At 51.8% G+C, this 23,817-nt stretch overlaps 1 pseudogene; it reads left to right on the top strand.

The window, feature by feature from the left end:
* LOC102815444 overlaps window positions 1-23,688 on the top strand; it is a 59,882-nt pseudogene extending 36,194 nt beyond the window's left edge.
* The last annotated feature ends 129 nt before the right edge of the window (window positions 23,689-23,817 follow it).

The raw sequence follows: 23,817 nt of genomic DNA on the forward strand, positions 1-23,817 counted from the left end.
AAAAAAGAAAGAAGAGTCGTGATATGAACAGATGTAGGCACAACCTAAACCACCCATCAATGGAAAAATGGATAAACAAACTTTGGTATATACACACAATGGACTACTATGTAATGTTGAAGAACAATGATTAGTTTTTTAAATACCTCCAAATACGAATGAACCTGGAGGACATTATTCTGAGTGAAATCGTTGCTGTTAAGTGCCTGACTCACAGCTACCCTGTATAGGGTTTCTAAGGAGTGGCTGGTAGGTTTGAACCACCAACCTTCTGGTTAGCAGTCCAGTGCTGATCCTACAGCACCACATGGTCAATCACAAAAGGACAAATATTGTATGACACCACTGTTGTAAAAAGTTAAGAAAAGGTTTTCCTGCTAAAAGAAACAGTCTCTGATTGTTACCAGGGGTGGGAGGGCAGGGAGAATTATTCACTGGGCTAGAGGGGGGACACATGTTGACTTGGGTGACGGGGAAGGCAATATACAGCAAGAGGGAGGCTGGCAGAGGAAAGAGGAAGGTAGTGGGAGGCACAGGGAGGAGTTAAAGTCACGAGATGTCAATTCTGTGAACTGATGGGGCATGGAAGGGATGGGTTACAATCATTGGAATGACACAAATCTGTGCTTTGTTGAATATGGGTGGGACTGATCTGTTCTGCACACCTTCACTCAATTCACAAGAAAAAGTTTGTTTTTGTTTGTTTTTTTAAAAGTCAAGAACAGGTTTTCACACTAAAAGAAACATTCTTTGATGGTTACCAGGGGTGGGAGGGAGTGGGGAGTAGAAATTCAACCACTAGAGGATTGTTGCTGTGAAGTGCCGTCGAGTTGGTTCCAAGTCATAGCCACCCTGTATAGGGTTTCTGAGAAGCGACTGGTGAGTTTGAACCGTCAACCTTGTGGTTCAAACCGACCTTGAGGTCGAGTGCTTATTTATGGCGCCACACCAGGACTTCCGCTAGAGGATGGGCATGTGTTAGCTTGGCTGACTGGGAAGGCAATATACAACAAGAGGGCGTTTAGAAGAATGATGAAGGCAAAGCAAGACACTGAGAAGAGTGCAAGAGGTGACGGGAACAAAGGCCCACAGTCCTGCAGTAACCGTGCTCTATACTGGGGTGGCGCTCTAGGACCAGCACGGGACTACAGACCACAAAGTCGAACCCATCAGCTGCTCCTCGGAAACCTTGTACAAGATCACTATGAGTCGGAATCAACTGGACAGCACTTAGCAACAACAACAACATCAATGGGATTAATGCGCAGCACCAAAAGGTCGGTTTGAACAGCAAGGTCAGCGGTTCAAACTCCCCAGCCAGTCCTTGGAAACCCTATGCAGGGTTGCTATGAGTTGGCACAGACTTGACAGCACTTAATAACAACAACAATTGGTAGATACCTGGATAGATTCACAGCCTGAATGGGCTTGGGAGGGAGAGTCGGAGTATACCCACAAATACATCAACTTTGGAAAGGATATTTGACAGAGAATATTTGGGTTGGCTGCTAATATCTCCATGAATCTGATGGAACATTCAGGGGCAAAATTATGAAAATGTACTAGACGTTACTGAACACCTTGAGGGAATGATTTGCTGGGCCTAAGGGCTCAGGACCATAGTCTCAGGAGACATGGTATAACACAACATGACGTAATATAACAAAGAAACTGGCATAATGTAGTATAACAAAGACAATGTTCAACATCCTACTTGGGTAAATAGGCTCTGGAAACTTAGAAGAGCATGAGTGGCCATCTAAGATGCAGCTCTCCCTGCGTGGAGTGAAAAAGAGTGATAAAAACTTAAGATGTTTGGAACCCGCGAGTGCAATGCAATGACAGAACATGTGACCATGAGTCTTTATAATCCTGAGACCAGAAGAACTAGATGGTGCCCGGCTACCACTACCTATGGCTCTGAAAGGGATCCCCTTTGCAGGTCCTGGATAAAGTGGGAGAAAATGTGGAACAAAAGTCAAATTCATAAAAAAAAAAATAAAAAGACCAAGTACTGGTGGAATCAAGACCAGTGGAACCCCCAAGTTACCCTTCAGTTCTGAAAAGGAACTCACCCCCTGACTCATCTTTCAGACAAACAGTAAACAAGTCTGTAAGGGGTATAAAAACACTAGGGAGGAATGACAATCTTAGAATAATTAACCATTTACGCAAGGAAAGAAGGAATGGAAACAGGAAACATTGGGACGAAGTGGACTACGTAATGTAACATTGTGGAGATTGCACAAAACAAAATGCGTATGAATTGTTGAATGGGAACCTGATTTGGTTTGTAGACCTGCACCTAATTCACAATAAAAATTAAAAAAAAAAAAAAACTCCTTCCCATGGGGAGAACGGATTTAACCACCGAGAATTGAAAGGCTGGCCAGCAAAGAAAACCAGGGGGAGATTAGCTGGAGGAGATTCGTGAACCCAAGAAGTTCACTGAAGAGCTAAGGCCCTAGGCAGGCCCCTGAGCTTGGAGACCTGGGAAGGGAATTGGCAGTAGAACAGCTGGAATCGGCCGGGGGGGGGGGTGCGGGCAAACCGGAGCCTCAAAGTCAATTCTATGTGAGACCCCCTACAGGAACTTGAGTCAATTGTTTAAGACGAGGGAAGACCACACTTCAACCTGGGTGCCCACCAGCCAGAGTGGGAGCTGATGGGACATGTTGGCCCATCCCTTGTTTAGTCTTAGTCCTTCATTCCCGAGCAGCTCATTGAAATGAGGCGGGCCACGTGCTCTGGTGACCTCTGGTGCCACATAGTACCTGTTTGCCCCTCCATCCTTCTCCACCTCACTCTGGGATCCTAGAGGCCGACTGCTGAAGATGCTAACTCACAGTGTCCCAGCCGCCCCACCCCCAATGGACTTCCTCCCGTGCCAATCCTTACTCACGTCTATTATCAATCTGAACCATAGAATAATATGTGATTAATATATTTACAATTTGCTTTAATGTAAGATTTCTTAGATCATATAAACACCATCAACAAAATTGTCTTCTGAAATCTTTCTACATGGAATTGCAATGTTATTAGTCAATATTATTAGTAACTATGAAAAGTCTGTTCTGACTTTTCTCCTTGTCCTTTGATTTCTACATCATTCTTTAAAAAGTGATGGGCATAGTTTCACAAATAGAACTTACTTCAAAACTCACCAGCTGCTCCTCAGGAACCCTATGCAGGGTTGCTCTGAGTTGGAATCGAGCCAATGGCATTAAACAACAACAATGACGACATAAAAACACCAAAGAAAACACCAAACATGCTTATAACGTGTGCAGATGAAACATGAGGGGAAGCCATCGAATCAGTTCCCACCCACAGCATCCCTGTGCCGGATTCCGCGGCCTGCCAGCTTTGCAAGAGCAGAAAGCCTCCTCTTTCTCCCTTGGGGAGGCTGGTTGGTTTGAACTAGCAATCTTGCAGTTAACCGTCCAGTGCTGATCCCACAGCGCTACCTGGGCTCCTTATGAGGGTTCAGAAAGTGAGTTAGCAGTGTTAGCTTTGTTGCTATTACTAAATACAGGGACATTTTTATTACAAACCAATACGTTTTTGCTGAAACTCTCACAACATCTTAATAGGTGGTCATTTCACCCCTCTGACAGTGTCACTCCTTACCCTCCTGGAAAAACCATGACTAAACTCAGGCGGCTGGTTCCTAACAGGAAGCCCCTGACCGCCCCTTCAGCCTGGCCCTCCCAGAGTCCAGATGGAATGTGTCCCACCAGTCCTAAACTCAGGAGAGAAGTCTCCATGACCCGTGCACCCATTGCTGACCCTCTTGAGTGACCCTCTGCCCACTTCCACCAGCTCAGTCCAATCCTTAGACCTTCCTGTCCTGGGCCTCGGTCGGTGGAGTTCAGACTCAGCCCTGGACTTTCTCCCCAGTGGCAACAATCACGGGCGCACCCGCTTCCTCCAGCAAGATTCATTTTGAATAAAGTCTCCACCTGCTTTAACACTGGCAAGGGCACTTATCTTTGACACTTGTGTCCTCAGCCGCCGGGGTCCCGTCTGTACCCACAGGGGATGGGGGGAGGGAACATTTCTCTTCCTGTGCCTTCCACCCTGGGGCCCCGCCTCACCACAGTTGGCAGCCCCTCTCTCAGTGACAAGGGGGAGTGCAGCTTCCCACAATTACTGTGTGACCTTTCCCAAGAGGATTCCTAACCCTCCTGGCACCTTGTAAAGAGGCTCATCATTAAACTCTCTTGAACTCCCCCTCAGGTACGGGAAAGCAAGGTCTGCCTCCCCTGGGGCCCTGACTCCCACCCACTGTGTACCTTGTCAGGCGAGAAGTGCCCTGCACATACTTGTGGGAAGAATGAAGGAAGCCCATGGATGAGGGGACGTGTTAGAGGATTTGAATGACCGGGCCTGACTCAGACCACATCTTGGAACCACTCCTCCGGACCTGTGGACACAGATCGCAGGGGCCTGGGGCTAGTTTTCCAACAAAGAGTCAGTAGGATCCTTGTGGAAACTGAGGGGTGGGTCGGTGGGGTCCACTGTACTCTTTTCTCTGATGAATACACGATGTTTGAGAGAGAGAAAAAAAATACATGATGTTTGAAAACATTTCTAAATGAAAAGCTAAAAATCACAAATTGTGAAGGATTATAGGAAGTAAGCATGGAGAAGTCTGAGGGGACATTTGGGCAGTGAGGACAGTGACAAGAGGAGGCACAAGCTGAGTGACTTCACACAAGAGCCATTGTGACCTCAGTTGCTGGTCCAGTGGGTGGTCTCAGAATCATCACTACTGAGGTATTTGACAAAATCCGATGGCCTGCATGATGAAAGCACATCGCAAACTGGGAACAGAAAGCAGGGTCCTTAGATTGATAAAGGCCATCTATGAAAATGTACAGCTGATGATGTACACCCTCCCCCAAACTCAGGAGCAGGAGGATGTCCATAAGACTATTGTGATTCAATGGTGTGCTGGAGGGCCTAGGCAGGAGACAGGCAAGAAAAAACAGCAAAAGCCATCCAGGTGGGAAAGGAAGAAGGCATGCTCTTCTGTCCAGAAAAGTCTAAAGAATCATGGAAATTGGGCATTGCTTTGTAAGAAAGTGGCACGCTCTTTTCCAGCTTTCAAAATGGTGCAGCACTGTGGAAAAGAGCGTGGTACTTTCTTACAAAGCAAAACACCCACTTACTGTCTGAGCCAGCAAGGATGTTCCCAGGCATTGTCCTTGCCAGATGAAGACTCCAGTTCACTCCAACACACGTTCATGAATGTTCATAGCAGCTCTGCTTACAATCGCCAATATTTGGAAACAACTTGAAAGCCCTTCAATGAGCGAACAGTAAACCACCGGACAACTGCACCATGGGACAGTCTTCAGCAAGAAGAAGGGGCACAGCGACTTGGATGGAGGGCCAGGGCATTATGCTGAAGAGAAAAGCCCATCTTAGAAGGGCACACACGATACAATTCTTTCCTATGCCATTTTCAAAATGATGACATTGTAGCGAATGTCCTTGTGGTAATGGCATAGGTCTGTGACATGGCTGAGGTCGTGGTGATGTGAATCTGCCTATGAGATAAAGCAGCAAGGAAAGCTGGTGATGTCACTTTCCCATACTGTTGGTAAGTCAGATAGTACCATTTGGGGAACCTGGGTGAAGGGTACATGGGCCTGACCCTCCTGGACTGTCTTTGGGATGTTTGTGAACCTGCAATCATTTCAGAGTAAAACACTTCACGCAGGGGCGCCTCCCGTCTTCAAACCAACAATGGCAGCCGAGTCCTTCTCGTCACACCTCTCCTTGTGCCTGGGTCCTCCCTGATAATCTCCCTATCTTCCAGTCAGTTGTTTAGTAACCCTAATTTCATCTGCAAAATCCCCTTGCCAGGTAATGTAACAATTCATAGGTGAACTAAGGGGGCAAAGGTCATGGGGACCAAAGCCCTACCTAGCACACATGAGTTGACTGAAAAGTTGTTGGGGAGGAATAAGGGGGCCCACTGGGTGGGTGAGGTGCCCATCCTGGGTTGGGAAGCCTGTCTGGGGCAAGGAAGAGGCATCTGGTGTTGGACACGTGGAGTTTGAGAGGTCAATGTTGCTGTAGGGTGAGATTTGGCAGAGAACTTTGGACAGGAAGAGAGGTGGGCTAAGCTCAGGACAGCAAGAGAAGGGCAGCCCCAAGGGGACCGAGATCACCCAAGGTGAGTGGGGGGCGAGTGAAGAGAAGTGTTGCCCGTTGTGGGTCACTCTCCCCTGACTCTTGCACCCATGTTGGGCCGCAGGAGGTTCATGGTCAGTGACCACACCATCTGTCCCACTAAGTCATGCCATGGTAACTACACCCAGAGCTTTGTGTCCTGGCAGCAATCTGCCACTAGGGGGCAGAGTTGTCTATGCCAAAAGCACATAGCAAGGCGTGTGTGTGTGTGTGTGTGTGTGTGTGTGTGTGTGTGTGTGTGTGCATGAACACACATGCATGCCGCTGACTCACAGGAACGTGGCCTGTTCCCGTGGCTCCCTGGTTCTCCATTATACTAGCGTCTCCTTCCAGAAACACAAAAGTGGGGCTTCTCAGATGGAAAGCAGTCAGGCAGCAGTAAGGGGGAGTTACTGACAGTCCCAATCTCACCTGGACACCTCCGAAGTACCCACACTCCCCGTCTGACTGAAGAAGGGATCAGTTAGGATCCTAGAGACTAAGTCTTGTGGGCAAGCAGGTCTGGGTGGCTGGGCCACAAGTGGAATCTTCTGCAGCAAAAGGGGGTGTGGAGCAGGTCACTGATCTTCCTCTCCACCCACCTTGGGCCCAGCACCCTCAATATCATCTCTCCAGAATTGAAATTCATAGCAAAATGCAGAACCAATGAATAACTGGGCTCGAGTCCCAGAAATAGGCTGCCCTTTCTAAGGGGTGACGGGAATATCCTCCCTGCTTCCTGTTTCCATGGTTTCCATTCAGCTCCCAGGCATCCATGCAACCACAGCCGCTGCTTCCTGCAATGGGGTGCTGGTGCCGCCTGAAGGTGCAGCTGATGGTGCCCAAAGCCTGAGAGGGAGGAATCCATTGATCAACCCCTAACACCAACACACTGTTTTAGGCCCCACTTGCCCAGGCCACTGGGACCACTTCGTTCTCTGCAGAGCCCGTCAGATTCCCAGGGCTGATACACAGATTCCCTCACTGCCCCCGTGAGCACCTAGATCCCACACCAGTTTTCTGCTGCCCCTGCCCCATACAAACACCTAGAGCCTTCTAGATGGGCTCTTCTCTCCCAACCCTGACCCTTACTCTCTCTTGCTGCCTCTGTGGGCCAGGACCTGCACCCACTGGCCCTATGGCAGGGGAGGAAATAGAGGCCGATCCAAAGGCCCGACTCTGAGGCTGGGCACACAGACCAAGCCTGGGAACAGGGTTAGACCGGGGCCTACCGCCCCTCTGGACACTTCCTGGGTTTGCTGGCCTTTCCAGACCTTTCCAGCTGGTGTAACTCAGCCACTGTGTGTTCCGGTCCACCCCACCCCCATCCCAGTCGCCCATTAACTTTTCTAGTCCTTTCAGGGATTAAAATTCAGGAAGCTGGAATGGGCTGGAATGAAGGCGGGCTTTGACCTCCCCCCCTACCTCCTACCCCAGCCACGGGCCAAGGTCACAAGGGAAGGCTGGCCACCATCTTGGCCTGGGTCTCTGTAACCCTTTGTCAGGATGACCTCAGCATCATCACCTATTTCCTTCCCCCTTTTGTAAGGACCCTTTGCAGTTGAGCACCCTGTGACGTCAGCTATCCAGGTAGCCCCCCAGGCTTCTGCTGCAGGACAGAGGGGAACTGGTGTTGGCTATCCCATCCTTTCCCTCCCCAGGGGCAGTCTTCAAGCCATCTGTCCCGCAATGAGCTGTTACCAAACAGACCTTCGATATGAGGGACAGCGGGGAGAAATGGGGTGGGTGCGGGCCTCTCCTGCAAAGGTCCTAGGTGTGCAGTGGGGGGAGGGCTCAGGGAAACCTCAGGGAAGGGGATAAGAGTGGAGTAGACAGAGATTGTGGGTCAAGCCCTCCAGACCCAGGGAACGGTGTGCACAAGGCACAGAGGGGCCACCTCTTCTCCTGTGGAAAGGTGTATGGAAAGGCAGGTGGGTGAAGGGGAGCACACGGGAGGAGGGGAGATAGGAACACGTAGAAGGACATTCTAGGGATCAGAGAACATGATGAGCTTGGTTTTCAGATCACACTGAATCTGAAGGAGTCCACAGCGGGGGTCTCTCTTCCCCCGGTTCCCTTACAGCCCACACCAGATGCTCCTGGGACCAGCTCCTGAGCACTTGGAACAATCCCTTTGCTATGTGGCTTTCTCCACATCAGGGCTTTTGCTCCCCCTCTCTTTTCGGTGTTGTAAGGATTGAAAACAAAAGAAATTCCAACCAGGAACACCAGCAGAGCTGTGCACGCCACTGGTCACAAAAGGTGAAGACAGAAGTAATGTGGTCCATCCATGCCATGGCGTATTACTCAACCCTGAAGAGAAATGAAGTCCTGAGCCACGCTGTGACATGGACGGGCCTTGAGGACATAGTGTTGAGCAAAATAAGGGAGGGCTTCCAAAAGGTCTTGGGGGAAATCCATGATTTTTTCTTTCCATTTTTCCTCAAAACTTTGGAAGCCTCCTTTTATGATCAGATGAAATATCTAGACTAGTCAAAACCATAGAGCCTGAAAGTTGATTAGTCGTTACCAGGGGCTGAGGGAGGGGGAAAGGGGGTTAAAAACAAAACAAACAAGCATTGCTCCAAGGCAATCTGCTTTCCTCTGCTTCTCGAATAGTTAATGAAGGCAGCTCTGTGCCAACCCCACAGAGGCAGTAAATGTATTAACTCACTGCCCCTCACACAGACCAGAGGGAGGCCCAGTTCTTGGCCCCATTTACGGATGAGGAATCGTGTGACCTGTCCAGGGCCAGACAGGCCCAGGGGTCACGGAGGGCAGGAGGGCATGATGGCACTAACCACTTTGCAGACACTTGAAGGACTTGTGTACCTTTGGGTATAAAGACCCTTTCCTAGAATTGTTTGGTTGTAAAAATAAATATACATGTGAATGATACCTTGGGCTTCGTTTTGTGTTTCCTGATCTATTGAAACAGAAAATCCAATCCAGGGCATAACTGAACCAAACCAAACCAAACCAAATGCAGTGCCTGGAGCCACAGCCGGTGACCCCTTGCTTTCCTTCTGAACACTCCCCCTCCAAAAGCAGTTCCCAAACAAAACAGGAGCAGAGAGCCGTGTTTGCAGCTAGAAACCTGTGTTTTTAAAACAGTTTCTTTTTAACAGTGTTTCTAGGTTTACAAAGAAGTTGTGCAGGGAGTACCACTACCCCCCACCACCCCCACCACCAACACACACACAGTGTCCTTGATTACCATGCTGCATTCCCGCGGGACCTTTATGAGACAAGACTGATATATTGATACATTGTTACTAACTAAAGCCCATGGCTTACATCAGGATTCACTCTTTGGGTTGTACGTTCCTATGGATTTTTTTTCCTTTATTTGTTCAACTCCCTGGTTCACTCCCTCCCCGACCCCCATGGCCCCGGAAATCATGACTAGACTTTGGTCTGTATGCATTTGTCCTGGGTATTCCATGAGTGGGATCACAGCATTTGTCCTTTTGCGTCTGGCTTAGTTCACTCACCGTGATGTTTTCAAGGTTCATCCATGCCATAGTATGTATCCGAACTTCCTGTTTATGGCAGAAAAATACTCCATTGTCTGGGTGAACCATATTTGGTTATCCATTCATTTTGTTGAGTTGTTTCCACTTGTTGCGTATTATGAAGAATGCTGCTATGGACACGTGTACATGTTTTTGTGTGGACTTGCTTCTGTTTTCCTTTGTCTAGGGTACAGAGCTGGAGGAGGTGATGTGTCACTGACTCACTCCCCACTCATAGCGACCCTGTATAGGGTTTCCAAGGCCATAAATGTTTATGGACGCAGAACGTTTCATCTGTCTCACACACAGTGACTAGTAGATTCCAACTACTGATAGCGGAATCAGCAGCCCAGCACCGTACCCCACTACTCATAAAGATGACAGCCTAGAAAACCCTAGGGCAGTTATGAGTCCAGATCAATTACACAGAAACTCACAGCAACAGCAACATGACGAGTTTGTGTTTCATTCTATGAGGAACACCAAACTTTCATTTCACACGTGCCACTCATTCATCCCCTCACCCCTGAACCCGGGCAACCACTGATGAAAACGTACATTCTGGGAAGAAGAAGCCGAAAAAGGGGTCACCAGGAGAGAGGCGGTCCCATTACCACCGCTGAGACGCGGTCCTTGGAAAGACAACCCAAAGACTGACGGGTCTTTGGTAAACTGGTCTCAGAAAACTTAATTTGTTTAATCAGGCAAATTGATCATTAGAGGAGTGATTATGCTAGAGCCACCGTTGGAATAAAAGGTGAAAATAAATGCCTTAATTTGAATTCCAAATTTGGATTTGGAGGTGACCTGGTAATTAGGCAAACTGGTTGGGGGTGGACCGGGTGGCTTTCTTCTCTCCTTCCTGAGCGCATGACAGCGGCTGCTGGCGCGTGACGCAGATTGGGACCCTAGGAGGCATAGCGAGGGTTCACTCAAGTCCCCTGAGGCGGCCCTGGTTGGAGCAGGGTCTTGCAGCTGCTCATTACTGGATCCCGAGGAGTCGAGGGTCTCGGAGGAGAGGTTGGGGCAGTCAGCAGCTAGGTAAACTTGAGGTCAGGCACAGCTGCAATTTAGTAACTGCCACAGAAGTATTTCCATCCACATCGCCCCCCACCCCCGGGTTGGACCCCCGCCATTGCTGGGATCAGGGGCTGCAGGGCTCAGAACAGCAGGGTCTTGATGAAAGGTTTCTCTCCTCGTCTGTTACCTAGTGAGGAAAGGTGCAGAGGTGAGTCATTGGGGTCGGATGACGGCTTCTGAGGTCTCAGCCGTGACAAGATCATATTTTTTATTAGACACTGAGTCGAACATCCATGAAATGTGTGTGGATGTAAAGAAGAAATTCCCAATGCGTCCTCAGGGCCCAACTTTAAGGAAAAGAAGGACCTTGGTGCCCCTTCTCATCTCACCCACTTACGACACCCTTGCAAAGTATTTTATGTTTGATTTCTTGATTGAAGTGTAATTTTTGTGTTGGTGTTATTAAGAGCTGTAGAGTCAGTTCCAACATACAGCTACCCTGAGCGTGTAAATCATAGCAGGAGCAGAAAGCCTCATCTTTCTCCCACAGAGTAGCTGGTGGGCTTGAACCACTGACCTTGTGGTTCGCAGTGCAGTGCTCATCTGACAAAGCTACCGCATTCCTGAGGTGACACTGGCATTACATAAATTTGGCCAATTTTGAAGTGTACGACTGACTCAGTGGCATTTAGCACATTCACGGCGTTTTGAAACAATCATCTCCATCGAACTTCATCCCCCAAAAGGAAACTCACGCCCCGTTCTCCCCCACAACACTAATCTGCAGCTGCCTTCATGGATTTGCTTATCCTGGACCCTGCCTATGACTGCGAGCATCCAATGACTGGACTTTGGGGACTGATTCACTTCACCCAGCATCATGGTTTCAAGAGTCATCTGTGTTGTAGCGTGTCTTAAGACTGAGCTTTTCTGTAAAGCCAAGTGGTATTCCAGTGTGTGTGTAGGCCATACTCTGTTGATGTGTCCATCAGTTGATGAACACACTTGGGTTGTTTCCACCTTTGGCTAATGCTGCCATGAACATTGGTGAACACTTAGTTGTTTGCATCCCTGCTTTCATGTTTTTAGGGCACAAAACAAGGAGGAGGGGTGAAGGGCCAATCTTTACAAGCTAGAGACCATGTCATGTGTCTATGTTGGCTGGTGGAGAGACAGTTACAAAGAGGAAGCAACAGAGAGAGTTTGGTGGCTCTGTCACCTACAATGGCCTAAGACTTGAGAATGAGCTCTGGGATCAGAATGAGGCTATCCTAAAGAAAAAAGGGGGGAAAAAAATCAACCTGGGGGTGGAACTAATAGGTCATATGCTAACTCTCTGTTTAACTTATTAAGGAAGAAACTGCCAAAGTCCTGTGCCTTTTGTATAGTTTCAACACCTTTGTATGCATCCCCAAACAGTATTCTGTTTACTTTTGAAGCTTCGTATCAGTGGAATCCTGTTGTCTGTAGTCTTCTGCCTAGTGCAATTTCCACATGTGGCTTTAGCAGAGCTGTAATTCTTCTGCGCTATGGAGAGCTCACCTCACTCAGTTTGTTCTTGGTCTGATGGGTGCTGCTCTAAACCTGTGAGCTCTTTAGGGAACAGCGTTTCCTGGGGTGAAATGTACACCTTCCACTTTGCTAAATTGGACAGCCATGGTTGTAACCAGATGATATGCCCATGTGTGACGTGTCAGCTTTGCCGTGATTCCCTTCCCCACACTTCAGGCTGACTGCTCTTAATTGCCATGTGGGTAACAAGTACCTCTCCACACGTAGCTGAGTCTCTACACGTGTGTCATACGACCCCTTGACCTGTTGGTCTCTCCCTGTGACAATGTGCACTGTCTGAACACAGCACCATGTAAGCAGCCTTAAAATTGGCCAGGTCAGTCCCTCCACCACCTCCTTGTTAGTGGCTATTCTTGTGAGGACCACCTTGTCAACTTCTAAAACACAACACCTAACACTATGAATAATAATGCCTCATGCTTCCTAAGGAGCCCTGGTAGCACAGTGATTAAGCACGCAACTGCTAACTGAAAGGTTGGTGGTTCAAACCCACCAGGAAAAGCTCCAAAAATAAAGATGTCTCATTGGGGGTGGGGGGGAATGGACAGCAGTAGACAATAGCCAAGCACAGTATCCACTGAATAAACAGGCACAAAAATATGAGCAGCTATCTCCCTAAAAGGCTCTATGGACACTATGGACAGCAACTAGCCACAAGGGAAGATGGCCAACATCACCACCGGTCATCAAGAAAGACAAATGAAAACCACAGCGAGAAACCACGACAACTGCAAAAATAAGGTCACTAATGGTAGCCCCAAATGCTAGAGAGGATCCAGAAAAACTGGAATTTGCACACTTTGATGGGGGGAAAGTCAAATGGAAGACAGTTTGCTTGTTTCTTCTCAACAAAAACCTCACAAAGAAGTAGCAAATCTCAGTGAGCTCTTTGGATGGCAGCTGGGCCCATTTCATGACCATGATACCCAGCTACAGTTATGCAAGATGTTAACCCTAGGAGACGATGGGGAAAGGTGTCCTGCACCTCTCTGTATTTTTCGTATAACTTCCAGTGAATCCGTAAGCACTTCAAATTTTTAAAGTTACCCGAAAACTTCAATACAAAAACAGCAGTTGTGAATGAGCAAACAGGCACAGTGTTGTGAGTTGTGGAGCACCCTTGCCCTCTTCATTCTACTTTAGTGAGAGTTTGACAGTTTCCAGAGAAGCAGTTTTGCCCAGAGTTACTGCTAAAAAAAATATCTGTTGAATGAATGAGGGAGGGATTAATGAGTAACTCGGGGCCAAACCTGCCATTCCATAGATAATGGGGGTAAGACCCGGAGGGGAGAGCACGTGGTCAAGGTCACACTAAGCTCAGCAGAGAGGCCAAGCAGGATTCCAGTTGAGTTCTTTATGCATGTATTTTTAAAGCTTTGTACAAGGAGTACATAAACACATACCTTCCATAAAAAAATATTTTAAAGAGCTAAATTTGACTCCAAAGTGAGGGTTGTGAGGTATGAGGGGTGGGAGCCCAGAGGCAAGAGTGGACGGCAGCCCGGGCCTGTGTGTGGAGGCAGCCAGCAGACGGGCAGGTCAGAGGCCCCAGAGACATTTTGCTCAAGATGAAATCAATCGAAGGTCTGGTGTGTTTGAACATCTTGAGAAAAGATTGACACAAGGGAACGAGAGGCTAGGGGGAAATCAGTGATAAGTGCAGGAGGAACTAATGACAATGATTAACCCCTGGGAAAACACAAGCTCTACAGGAAAGACACGTCACCATGGTTCGCGTGGCCCCTCGGCCATGGCATGGGGCTAGCTGCGTGATTTTAGAGGATGGGGGTTAGGAAGTGGGGATTGCAGAGAATAGAAGCCGAGCCTCCCCCAGGCGACAGGCTGAGGCATACAGCCTGCTCTCACCCTACCTGGTGGCAAAGGTCTGAAGGTCAGATGCCTTACTTTGCCCCATCTTCACCCTCCATCCTCTGCATCCTCCTGTCCCTCTGGATGACGCATCCTTGTCCCATTAGACACTCCAGACTCACGCCAGCATGTGGTCCCGGACGCCCACCCTCTCCGCCACTGTTGGCCGCTGCCTGAGTGACGGCCGTCTTGAAGATGCCTTCCTTACCCCCACTGCCTGTCCAGCTCCTGTTTGTAACAGACTTCTCCAACATGTTGTCTGCTTCCTCGTGTTCCTTCTCCCTTCAGTCTGCTCTGTTGGCCTGCCAGCCCCCACCCCAAGGGGAACCAGGTCCTCCGTGTGGCCTCATCAGACAGCCCCTCCTCTGCCCTTACCTTGCCCGCCTCTGGGCAACATGCCACCCAGTCACCGACTGCCTTCCTCCCCGCCCCTGTGGAGTCCCAGGGGCCAAGTCTGGGCCAGGGCCAACAAGTGTGGCATACATAGGGAGGTTATTTAAAGGTGGGAGGGCAGAGGACGCCACACACACATAGATTCTCACATCTTGGTCCGGTGGGTGCACCTCAGGCACGACACAGACAGGCCATTCTGAAGGGAGAAGTGAGATACTCAGGTCCCCAGAACTCAGAGTGTGTAACTCTGGAAGGCCCCGGGGCATTTGGATGGGAGTGTCGTGGGGGAAAGAGTCTCTACTGGGAGGGCTCCCATCAAGAGGGGTCAGAAAACCACAGGATGATAGAGGCAAAGAGACCCTTTCTCCCCGGGCAGCCCCTGAGGGTCTGCAACACACACACACACATACACACACACTTGTCCATACACGTGAAAGTCATGTGATCCCCAGGCACCAGCTGGAGGTGTTTGGAGGCGAGACTCCAGGCCCAGGAGGGAGCTTCCTGGGTGAGGGGACCAGCTCAAAGAGCAACAAGCAGGTTCTAGACACTGCGGCCCCCCATCTGTGGGAGGGTCTCCCCCTCCCCCCAGGCAGGCCCAGCCAGCCCGGCTCACCCGTCCGGGACCAGGTTGGCTGGGCCCTGCCTCACCTTGCCTGGCCTCTCCTCACCCACACTGTATACAGGAACAGGGGTCAAACTGAGGCCACCAGCTCCAAGAGGCTGAGCCCAACAGTGAGGTGGCACTGGGGGCCTCCAAGGGCAACCACAGCTGCTTTCCACTTGACCTCGGTTCACAGTTCTGCATGCTCGTGCAAGAGGACAAGAGTGTCTGTGTGAGAGGCAGGGGGTGGGAGAGGACGAGTGTGTCTGTGCGTGCATGTGTGTGTGTGGACAGGAAGGCGTGGTGAGCATAGGCAGTGACGTGTTGGGGTGCACACTGAACACATGGAGCGGGGGTGGGGGGCAGTGTGACTGCAGGCAACAGTGTTGGGGGGATGTGTGAGCAAGCATGAGGAGAGGTAAGAGTGAGCATGTGGGTGGACCCCTCTGCCCATGTTGTGCAGGCCCAGAGCTGGCCTCAAGAGGCTTCCTCGGGTTCCTGAACACAGCCCGCAGCCCCTCTGAGCCAGTTCATTTTCACCCACGATGCAAACACACGCCCATGTGTACACACATGCACACACAGACAGATGAACATGCTTGGTGGCACAATCCATGCTTTCTAGGCAGCTCCTCTGTACTCATGTCCATGCCATGCCCCAGCCTGCTCCACCTGCTTCCAGACTCGGCTCAGTGCCTGGCACCACCACCATCCAACCATGTGGACCTTTCTGGATTCTTGCCCTACTGTGGATCCGTTGGGCCATTTGATGACGGCTGTTCACTTCCTCCTGAGTCCTCGGCAACCCTACCAGTAACCTGGAAACCAGTGAGTGCGTTCAATCGTTTCCCCAAAAATGTGGTGTGCATCTGTTATGCTTTCTCCCTAATGATCAATTCTTGTTTAACATAACTACACTCATGAATTATGACTTTGGGATACATACTCAGGAAAGTTTAAGCAAAATGAAGTCTTTGACAACTTCAATCTTTTCTCTATTTATATGGATGTTGTTTATTGGTCCGGTGGTGAGGATTTTTGTTTTCTTTATGTTGAGGTGCAACCCATACCAAAGGCTGTGGTCTTCGATCTTCATCAGTAAATAGTTTTAAGTCCTCTTCACTTTCAGCAAGCAAGGTTGTATCATCTACATGAATATCACAGATGTTAATGAGCCATCAACACTCATGGAAGCAGCAGTCATGAAATCAAACGAGGTATTGCATTGGGAAAATCTGCCACACAAGACCTCTTTAAAGTGTTGAAGAGCAAGGATGTCAGTCTGAGGACTAAGGTTCACCTGACCCAAGCCATGGTATTGTCAGTAACCTCATATGCATGCGAAAGCTGGACAGTGAATAAGGAAGATCGTAGAAGAATTGATGCTTTTGAGTTATGGTGTTGAAGGAGAATACTGAAAGTGCCACGGGCTGCCAAAAGAACCAATAGATCTGTTTTGGAAGAAGTGCAGCCAGGGTGCTCCATGGAGGCCGGGATGGCCAAACTTTGTCTCTCATACTTCGAATATATTGTCAGGAGGGACCAGTCACTGGAAAAGGATATCATGTTTGGTAAGGTGGAGGGTCGGAGAAAAAGAGCAAGACCCCCAACGAGATGGACTGGCACAGTGGCACCAGTGATGGGCTTAGGAATAGCAACGGTTGTGAAGTTGGCCCGATATCAGGCATTGTTTCGTTCTGTTGTGCATAGAGTCTCTGAGAGTAGGTACTGAAAAGCTGTGATTTAGAGCGAGGTTTCAAGAAATACCATTGGCTTGTTTAAATGTCAACTGTGAATTACCATTGTTTGGAGGCAAAAGCTTCTTATAAATGTCCCCAGAATGTTTGCAGGTGGCGTAACCCCTTTTCCATGGCGTAGGGAGGAGAAGGTACAGGCTACCCTTCTTTTGACTGAGTCTGGTTCAAGAAGAGCTAAAGAAAGCAAAAAACAGCTCCTCTGCATTCCCTTCCCCTTTGAGGCTGTATTTTGCTGCCAGGCCCAAAACATCGGAAAAACAATAACTGTTACAAAACAAAAAAATTTACAAGGGGGAGGGGAGAGAAAAGCCCTCACCTACATAAAATCTAAAAAATCTTTCCAGCAACAAAAAACTGCTCTTGGTAAACAGGTCAATCCACCAAGAAGACAAACAGTCCTTAATGTATATGCACCAAACAACAGAGTTGCGAAAGATAGGATACCAAAAACGGATAGAACAGAAAGGAGAAACAGACAAAGTTATTTGTATTTTATAGAAGTATAAAATTGCCATTCTAATTTTAATTGTACTTATAGACTTCCACACCCCTCTCTCAACAACTGAGTAATAGACAGAAAATCAGCAAGGATGTGGAAGAACTGCACGACACCATTTTAAGAATCATGTCACCAGCAGCAGATTACAAGAGTCTTTGTAAGGACTCAAGGATGCGTCTTCCTGGTCTGCAGGACAGTTCAGAAAAAGCCAGGGACCTTAGACAGGAACACCCCTCTCCCAGGGTCCCGAAGCACAGGTAGTCAGTCAAGCTTTCAGTGTATATCATGGGGTTCCTCTATGCCCCTTTACTGATGGTTTCCTCAGGAACTGAAGCCTGCAACCAACAAGACACAGACCCTGCTACGCAGGTGTCGTCCTAGGAGCTCTGCTCCCCCAACTCCATCTTCCCTTTCTCCTTTCACCCTGGAAAGACCGACCACATGCTCCTCTTTGCGACAGCATCATGGAGCTCCACAAGGCCAGATGGGTTGTCTAGGTCTCAGCCAAAGGGGTGAAAAAGGAGAGCACAGGGGCTGGGGGATGGGGGCAGCTGGTGTTGGGCCAGGAAGGACCAGAGGGGTCTCTGAGAGAAATCTGGGGGTGCCTTCTGGGAAGGGAGATATGGAGCAGCAGCAAGGCCCCATCTACAGTGGAAACAGGGATAAAGTAGGGGGAGCCTTTGGCTCAGAGGTAGGGGCTTCTGAAGGTCGTGACAGACAACAACAGGGTGACGCCACGCAAGTGTAGCAGCAGCTACTGACCGGGCAGACAGCAATGGACAGTTGGCTGCGTCTCTAGTGGGTGGGGAATCCTCTCTGTTGCCCACTGGGTCTGCTCAGAAGCCCCCTAGTTGGCCTTCGGACGATCAATGGTCTGGTCCTATAGCTCCCCCCCCCCCAAGCTTCCAGCCAGATATCACTGAGGCTGGGAGCTAGGGGCCAAGTGGCACCCATCCAAACCCTCTGTCCCAGTCAGGGGACACTTCTAGGACAGGTTTCTCAGAGCTGTGCCCCGAACCCCATTGTAGGCCGAGCAGACCCCAGGAGGGCTGAAACTGTAGCTTCATGCAGACTAGTGTCAGGGGTGGGAGACAACTCTATCTATACAGTAGACTTGGGTCCATACCCAGGACAGTTTGGGCTATCCTTACCACTGGAGGGGGAGCAGCATCTGCTCAGGCCTCCGTCCCCCCCAGGGACAGGGCCCTCTTTCCAGACTGCCTGAGAATGAGGAAGTCCTTATATCCTCAGGTCTTTTGCACTCAGCCCCCCTTTCCTTTCTGGGGCTGCACAGTGTGACAGTGAGCCAGGGCTGACGGGAAGAGGCTAAGACCCCAGACAGGGACCAAGCCTAGAGAGAAGTAGCAGTGGACAGGCCTGGCCCTGCGGCCTCCCGGGCCCATCCCCACCCCCAGCATCTGTCCTCTGAGGGGGAAGGGTGCAGTGAGAGGCAAGTCAAGTTACCATAGAAGTCAAAGGTGACCCCATGGTGGCTAGGGCAGTGGTGGGGATGGTCTCAGCATGTGGTACCCAACATGCTCCTGTGTTCAGCATGGAGCCAACCCCCTAGTGTATGTCTCTGTAGGGATCACAAAGGTCAGTAGCTGCCGGGACATTCTGGGAAGACCAGAGCACATTGCCTAACCCTGAGACATCTTGGCGAGGACTTGCTGTCACCCCTGGTCTCAGACCTCTCCGTCCTGGCCTCCCCACCCCTACCTGCCTCATTCTCTCTGCCCAGGGGCTGTTGGTGAGGGGTGGGCAGGTCACGTGGCAGATGCAAATCAGTTCCCTATGTGGGAAGCAGGTAGCTAGGGGTAATAGCAGCTCTCTAAATTTAGCTGGGAAAAATCCCCGTAGAGTTGGCAGAAATATTCTGAGCCTTCCTTGTAGCAGACCTCTCAAGTGGGGAAGTGGGGAGGAGTGAAGAGAGGCATGGGGTCTGCACAGGGTGACAGGCGAGTTGGCCCTGATGATGATGCCCTCAGTGCCTCTCTGAGTTCAGGAGCCAAGGAAGAATCTCAAAGGAGCTCTGGCCCTTCCTGATGGCCTCCAGGGCTTCCGCCTCAGCTCTGACAGAGGCTCCCTAACAAGCGCCTCTCTATGAGCTCCCGTGTCTTAACTGAGCAGAGACCCTAGGGTGTCCACAGTCAATAGGTGTGTGGGAGATTAGGGCACCCCAAGCTACAGCAGATTTGTTCTCACTTGAGGGCCTTGCAAAGGAATCCTCCCCACAAGCAAGATTTGATCCTCAAGCTGGAACCTAGAACACAAGAGTGAGGCCTGCTGGGGAGTGGCGGTGGCTGGGGACTTGGTCCAGCAGGAGACTCCAGCCCCCAGAGGGGTTTTTGGCAGACTCCCCGAGAGCCCACCCGCTAGTCGCTCCTACCAGGACCTGCTCTGGTGACCCCCAGTGCTCCCTCAGGGCCTCAGTGCCCTCCTTGCTTCACACACTCCAGTCACACTCAGGGCTTGGGGCTGAGGCTCCTAACAGAGGGTCCAGTGTCCAGCAGGTGAGGGAGGGGTGCAGAGGAAGGGGCTCTAATGGGCTTCCCTGCCTCTAAGCCACCAGGAACTGAGTTGGACTCAAGGATCAGGCCCTCACGAGGTGAGTAGTGGCAGGCCAGTCAGAGGGCTTAGTGCAGGGAAAGAGGGTCGGAGGAGGCTGGGCACCGAGGATAGAGATGAGAAAAGCCCACAGGGTCCCCGCAGACACCTGCCAGCTCCTTTATTATCTCGTTTGCTGTGATGAGGCTGCTGGACTGGAGAGGCACGTTCATGGGGTGGGGAAAGGCGTGAACAGTGAGCGGTGGCCAGCAGGCCAGGTGAACCGCCTCCTCGCAGTCAGTGGGGGACCAGGGGACCTTGCTGCCGGGAAGCGCCTCCTTGCCGGCCTCTCAATGCCCCCAATCGCCCATCCCTGGCTCCCCTGGGCCTAGCGGGGAGTCGAGTCTCCCTCCCGTTGCCTGGCCAGCCAATGGGAGTGGGTGGCTGGCGTCTCCCGTAAAAGGATTATATCATCTGTAATGTATGTCCAGACACACGCGCGCCTCTCCGAGGACGAGACAAGGAGAGGGAGCTCGGACAACTGGCTGGAGGGGGTTCATAACCAGGTTATTGAACCTGAGCCTGCCCAGAGTGGGGATGTTAATGGCTCCCACAGTCCTGGCCCCTTGGAAATCAATTGTTCCCCAGAGTGGCCCTTCTTCATTGCCTCCCCTCCCTCCTGTCCCTGCCTGGCACTTGCCCCCCCTGGGGACTTAGTTGGCTGGCCTGTCTGTGACCGTGTCCACATGACCAGATTCAGGAGCTGCCACAGGGTCATTGTGTCTAAAATGCCTGAATGTGGCTTCATTGGGCTATCGCATGTGAAAGGGGGGCAGGTGTTAAGTGTGGCGGTGCATCTCGAATGCATCGTGTGGACGTCGGGAAGAGGCTGAGCAGGACTCATGGGTGGCTGATGGAGGCCTGGGGGAACCAATGGCTGCTTAGAAACACAGTCTTAAGCAGGCATGCACTCAAGTGCTTGGGCCCCCAGATGGGAGTGGGGTTTCCTTGGGCATGGTGCCACCCAAGGTGCACTGAGTGGAATGGACAGGAGGGGACACTCAGGCTGCATTGGTAGTCAGAGGTCCACCTTGCACTCAAGGGGCAAATCTGTCTGGTGGTGAGGCGGTGCAGGCAGAGTCCCCGGGATTCCAAGAGCCTGTCTCGGCTCCAATCCCATGATCACTGGCTCTGGTGTCCTCAGCTGGGCCAGAGGCAGACACCTTCAGCCCTAGCCCACCTTGTCACCGAGGGGGTAGCACTGCTGAGCTGGGAACCTCTCCACTCCACTCTAAGGTCTCCTCACCTTGGGAATTCCATGAAGGGTTCAAGAGGACACGTATCTGGGTAGAGACCAATGGAAAAGAAGGACCTCAGAGTTCTGAGAGGCAAGAGGGCATGAATGGGTTCAAGTGCAAGGTGGGGTGTGAGGGTGGAGAAGAGTGAGAATTGGAGCTGGCTACTCCAATCCTGAAGTTTCTGGGAGGAGTAGGCAGGATTGGTCTCGGAACCCCAAAAAGTTCCCTGGGGGTGAACCCGGAGGCAGAACAGGGACTTGTTGCCTGAAAAGTGGTAGGAGGGCTGGAGTGGGAGCCTGGCAGAGGGGGGTGAGCAGCCTCACTCTGTGCAAATGTTCCTCCCCCAGACTTTCAGCTCTGAGTCATTAAAGCGAGGATTGCAGGGGGAGCCTGGGCTTGGGGGGGGGGGAGAGGGGGGAAGGGCAGAACCTGCTTCTCCAACCCTTCGAGAAACTCCTGTGAGTCAGCTCACCAAGCCTTTACAGACTGCTGTGTGTCCCTCTCGTTCTGACTGATAAAATGTCTTGGTGTGGATTTGTGCAGCTTCTACCATGTGTGGCTTTTTTAGACATGGTCCTGTAACTTCAGGGTAACTGGTAATGTGGCCTGGTGCAGACACACAGGCCAGGGCCAGATGGTGGGGCATGCACTGACTGACTGCATTTGGCAGTCCTTTGAGAGGATGCAGTCCACAGTACAGCCTGGCAGGGCCAGGGCTCAAAGCAGGAAGAGACTGAACCAGCGAAATGTGGCCAACCTTAGAGACCACAGGGCCCCATTCCTCCCCAAATGTAAAAAACGGAGAAACTGGGGCTCAGAACTGTTCCATAGTGCCTTCTCAGCAGTAATGACTCAGAAGAATCCAGCAGAGTGGCCAGAGCTGCTGCCTCCTTCACACCACCTGCCTGCCGTGGCCCATTTCAGAGAACTACTGCAGGAGGCCACTGGGTCTTCCGAACTCAGCATGCCTCAGGTGGCAGCACTGTGTGACCACCAGGGGCCACTGCCTCAGTGTCCCTAGCTGTTGTTGTTAAATGCCGTCGAGTCGGTTCCGACCCATAGCGACCCTGTATAAGGTTTCCGAGGAGGAGCAGCTGGTGAGCTTGAACCACCAACCTTGCAGTTCAGTGCTTTAACCCACAGCGCCCTAGCTGTAACAAGTGGGATATTCTGGTGTAAGGCTAAAATGAGGTTCTTGATGGCTCAGCCTTTGGTCTTGGTGGTGGTGGTGGTGGTGGTGGTAGTGGGGGGGGACGGACAGTAAAGAGAAACTGAGCAACAATATCCCTCTACCCCCCCTTCCTAAGCTCCAGCACCACCACTGCCATTTGAGTACCAGAGAAACTAGCATGACTCTGGGGGCTAGAGGGGGGGGGGGCTCTTGAAGAGACATGGCAGAGGCGCCACCTGAGATTGAGATTCTTCAGGTCCCTCCGCGTTCCCGACTGGCAGCGGGAGTGCCAGTGGGGACCCCGCTGTACAGGCCGGACCAACCCGGGCCTCGTGGTCCCACACGACAGGCGGTCGCGAGCTGGAGGTGGCGGGCGAGCTGCGCAGGCCTCGCCCCTCCGCACGCCCTCCCCGTGTGCTGGCGGCGACAGTGCCCCTCCTGGGCAGGGGGAGGAGAAGCTGGCGACGGCGGGCGGCGGCGGCCAAGGCGGCGGCGGAGGCGGGACTCGGAGTTTCCCTCCGCAGCGGCGGCGGCGGCGGCTCCCAGGCTCCCAGGCTCCAGGCGAGGCCGCCGCCCGGGGCTCCGGTCGTGCTCGGCGGCGGCGGCGCTTCCCGCCGCCTGGGCTTAGGAAACTTCCCGGCCGCGACGCTCGGAGCTGGCGCAGGGAGCCAGCGGAGCGGAGGTGAGCCAAGCACGCGACCCCGGGCCCCCCGCCCGGCCACCCCCTCGCCCCAGTCAAGAGCGCCCCACCCTGCTCCCCCAAAGCCCTGCTGGTTCGCACCCCGCGGGTGCCGCGCGCGCTTCCCTGGAGACATCGCTGCGCTGCCAAGCTGCACACCCGCCCACACGCGCGCACAAACCGCGCGGCGCAGTGTACACAGCGGTGGAAGCCCCTGAGCCGACCACCCGCCCCGCTCAAGCCCACACACCCCAGCCTGTGCCACGCCCCAAGACCCACCCAGGCACACCCTCGCGCACATCCCCCGGTACCCGCACTAACGTCAACTCCCCCACCATGCCAACTCCCCAGATGCCCAGTACAGACACCCCACCCACGTTGCCAACCAGAAGCACTGCAGCCAAGCCCCCACACAAACCCACACCCACGTGGCCCTCCCGTGCACAGTCCTGCGTCCCCGCTCCCACGCTCGCACAAACCGGCAACCCCAGCGCGCCCCCAGGCCTGACGGCCGCTCTCCAACATCCCTCCCACCCCCATCTCAAATCGCCCCCTGCTCCCCCCCCCCACGTCCCTGAGCCCCTCCCACCACTCCCCTGGAGCTGCAGCAGTGAGTGGCAACCCTGCCAGGCGCCTCGGGGCTCTGACTCGAAACGGCTGGCAGCCTGGCCCCTAGGCAGAGCCTGGCCTAGCCTCTCCCCTAAAAG

The sequence above is a fragment of the Chrysochloris asiatica genome, unplaced genomic scaffold (genome assembly GCF_000296735.1).
Source record: "Chrysochloris asiatica unplaced genomic scaffold, ChrAsi1.0 scaffold00445, whole genome shotgun sequence".
Lineage (NCBI taxonomy): Eukaryota > Metazoa > Chordata > Mammalia > Afrosoricida > Chrysochloridae > Chrysochloris > Chrysochloris asiatica.